Raw genomic sequence first — 4122 nt, 5'->3', positions numbered from 1 at the left:
TATTACGTAAGTAAACAGGAAATGCATTGTAAGCAACTTCCAAAATTCTGGAAATGACAGAGACAGCTGCCTGCCTGGATAATCATCCAAAGTTCTTCTGTAATGTTGGGGCATCCATCTTCAGCCAGTAGGCCTAGAGTCTTTTAGATGCTTCTTCCTGTGTCCTGTAGAATATTTGGCAGTTTCCTCTGTGAAGCAAGAACCTGAAGGACCATCTCACCTTGCAAAGTTCAGTGGTCACCTTCCTATGGGTCCTGCATGTCCAGTTTATATAACATTTTGTCAAGCAGTCCAGGCAAGAACAGATTCTTGCCCAAATGGCTAACTTTTGCCATGAAGAAGATAAACTCCATATAGAGTGTCTTCGGTGCCCATTATCTTCCTTGAAGTATTTGATGTTGGATCATCTGGGCCATGGTGTCATCAGAGACCTTTCAGGGAGTCTTGGCTGGTCAAACCATATTAGCCTGAAGCAATCTACGGATTCTCATCTTCCATGGAAACAAAAGCAGAACCTCTTTTCCAAAGCAACACATTCTTAGATATAAATTTTGAAATCGAGATACCTTTAAAATATACATATTGATTTAACTCAGCAGCTTTTACAAGCAAATGTCTCTCTGTAGCTAAAAATCCCAAAAATAATATAATTCAGAATCTCTGTGTGATTTCTATCTTTAGATGGCTTATTTTTATACTGCTTTTACTGTCTCTTTACAGACTTTATTTTTTAAAACTTTCCATTTCTTTATATAATTGTCTATGTTCATTTTCTTCTTTCTTTCAAGCTTACATACATTTTTACATACACTATAAACCATTTAGAGTCTTATTCCATCTGAATCTGCCTTATTGTGAATCTATTGCTTTAAACTGCAGTGGCTAGTACTGAAGCAGCAGCTTTGGCTGCTGACACTCCATCCATCTCAGCTTTTCAATATGGTGGAGATAATTCACTGTCAGCTCTGGGAACCATGCTTTCCACTTACTCTGGGAGACAGTGGGTCTATACTTCTACCAAAGCATCTTGTAACCCAGAAACCTTTTTTTTTTTTTTTTTTTTTGGTCTGTACTAGCAAAGGCTAAACCCACCATTTAGTGTAATGTGATGCTTGGAGATGCCTCTGTATACTGCAGCAGAAACCTCCCATGCTGCAGGTCAAGCCCACATGCCATGAACCTGCCATAGAGTATCTCAAGCCTGCAGGCTGAGGCTGGCCTGAGAGAGACAACTAGGAAGCTGTTTTTTCACTTCATTTTAGAATCTTTTTTTTTTTAAAGCTTTCTCAGGTTTTAGATGTAAACTCTTGCCCCATGTTTTGGCACCAATTGTAGTTCAAGTTTTTCTGGTTATGTAGTTGGATGTTTTCCTGTGTCATGCCTGGGTCCACAGCCACTCAGACCCAAGTAAACACACACAGGCTTATATTAATTAAAAATGCTCACCCATTAGCTCACACTTTCTTCTGACTAGCTCTTACACTTAAACTCAACCCATTTCTGTTAATCTACATGTTGCCATGTGTTCTGTGGCTATACCTGTGTGCCATTACATGCTGTTCCCTGGCAGCTGGCAGTATCTCCTCAGCTCTCTTTTCTTCTCCTCTATCTCTCCAGTTAGAATGTCCCACCTAACCTTATTCTGCCTTACCGTTGGCCAAACAGCTTTATTTATCAACCAATCAGAGCAATACATATTCACAGCATACAGATTGACACCACTCACCAACATTATTTCGCTGCTAAAAATATCCTTCAAAGAAAACTAGTGAAGTAGCTCCCATAAATATAGAAGAGCAGACTTATTGCTGTGGAAGAGGTGGGAGGTGGTGTTCCAGGGCCATGAGACCCTTCTGGGCTCAGGTACTCCATAGGGTTGAATGTTCCATGTGATACTACAGGAATTCATCTTTATTTGAAGTTTCCTTTCTGGAATTTCAGTTATTTACTGCTAATCAGAGTCAAAAATAACTAAATGGAAAATCTCAGAAACAGATAGTTTATGTTTTAAATCCCATACCATTCTGAGTAATGTGAAGAAAGTCTAGCACTTTTCCATGAAAGACATGTGTCATTCCTTTGTGCAGCATATCCATACTCTACAATCTGCTTGCCCATTAGTCATGGCTATTACATCAACTGCCATGGAATATCAGTGTTCATGTTCAAGTAACATTTATTTTACTTAATTATATCCTAGAAGCACAAGTATAGTGATAATAGCAATCTTAAAATATCAAAGAGAAGTTATAAAGGTCTTCATTTAAATGAAAGGGTAAGAAAGTTTCAGATTTAATAAGGAAAGTAAAAAAACATGTTGATGTTGCTGAGATCTAGAGTATAATATATTTGAAGAGCCTGCCCCACACCACCCAGCTTGCTTCTCCTGAATCCATCAATCTGATAGGAAGCACTGCCAGTATGTCTGATAAACTGCCTTACAAAGTCAAAGAGACCATTCTGCTTGCCTGGGAGTGAAAGGTCCTGGACATTGCCAAGAATGTCATGCCAGATTAGATGTGCATAAGGGAGACATACTCAACCTCCAAGCCACTGCTGCACTATTAGCGACCTGCAAATGATTGTGGAAAGCGTTGTCATCACTGAGACACTGGTGGCCCTGATTTCTGAGTTGTGGTGGTCCAGATGCAACATCTTCTCTACTCAGGATCATGATAGCCAAGGCTGACATTCCAGTGTATGACTATAAAGGAGAAGCAGGTAAAGAGAACCTGTGGTACATTGAGCAGATACTACATTTTAAAGGACAGACTCTCCAACATGATTCTGGATGATGGTGGTGACCTTACCAACCTCAGTCACATCAAGTACCCACAGCTTCTGTTAGGCATCCAAGTCATCTCTGAGAAGACAAGAATCAGGGTTACAGCCTCTACAAGATGATGGCCAAAATTGTCTGCCATCAATGTCAATGATTTCATTACCAATAGCAAGTTTTCCAACCTCTGTGGATGCCTGGAGTCCCTCATAGATGGCATTAAGCAGGCCATAGATTTTTGATAAAAGGAAAGATAGTGGTGGTTTCAGGGTATGGCAATGTGGGCAAGGTCTGGGTACAGGTCTTGAAAGGCTTTGAGACTCAAGTCATCATTAATGAGATTGATCCTATCAATGTACTACAGGAGGGCTTCAACGGAAGACAATGATGTGACCACCACGAATGAAGCTTGCAAGGAGAAAAACATTTGTCCCCACCCTAGGCTGTCTTGATATCATACTAGGACAGGACTTTGTGTTTTTTGAGGCAGGACCTCACTCTGTAACCCCAGCTGTCCTGGAACTCACTGTGGACAGCGCTTTGGACAGATGAAGGATGATGTCATTGTGTGAAATACTGGACACTTGGATTTGGAAATTGATATGAAATGTCTCAACAAGGATACTGTTGAACATTTGTTGAATAATGTTGAAGGTGAACATCAAGCCAGAGATGGTCCACTGATGCCTAAAGAATAAACACTAGATCATCCACCTGACTGAGGGCTGGATGGTCAAACTGGTTTGTGCCATGGGCCACACTAAGTTATGGCACAGATTGAGAGCTGTGGAACCATTCATACAAATAACTTGTTGGGGTTCACTTCCTGCCTAGGAAGCTCAATGAGGCCGTGGCTAAAGCTTGCCTGGGTAGGATGAATGTGAAGCTAATCAAGTGGACTGAGAAGCAAGCCCAGTACTTCAGTATGTCTGTAATGGCCTCTTCAAGCCTGATCACTACTGCCTACTGAGATCCAGAACTAACCTTCACCTTCTAGCTTCCATTCTATACCAGGCTCTACCTTACTTCTCCAAGAGTAAATAGCACCAACTTTGCAATTGCTTTGTCAATATCTCTCCCTGAGAATGGTCACTCAGTTGCTGGCCTCTGTGATAGCCTGCATAATGTTCCAAGTGTGGCAAGAGGAACTGAAAGGCCCCAGTCAAGGTGGAGGTACAAGGGAGTCAGCCACAGTGACTATGAGCTCAGGGGCCTTGGAGATCTATAGAGTGGCAGTGGTTAATGATGTTCACAGGCCCCTGCACTAGTCTATTCAGACCATTAATTGGTCTTTAGACCAAAGAGTTGATTTACAGATTCACTGGTTTCTCATCTTATGACCT

The 4122-nt window shown here is 41.3% G+C and overlaps 1 pseudogene; it reads left to right on the top strand.

Annotated features, from left to right (window-relative positions):
- Nucleotides 1–2421: 2421 nt before the first annotated feature.
- On the top strand, nucleotides 2422–3823 carry LOC131899734 (adenosylhomocysteinase-like; annotated as a pseudogene).
- Nucleotides 3824–4122: the final 299 nt, after the last annotated feature.

Source organism: Peromyscus eremicus, chromosome X (assembly GCF_949786415.1).
Source record: "Peromyscus eremicus chromosome X, PerEre_H2_v1, whole genome shotgun sequence".
Lineage (NCBI taxonomy): Eukaryota > Metazoa > Chordata > Mammalia > Rodentia > Cricetidae > Peromyscus > Peromyscus eremicus.
The sequence above is the reverse complement of the archived record's forward strand: the minus strand, read 5'-3'. Positions and strand labels throughout refer to the sequence as shown.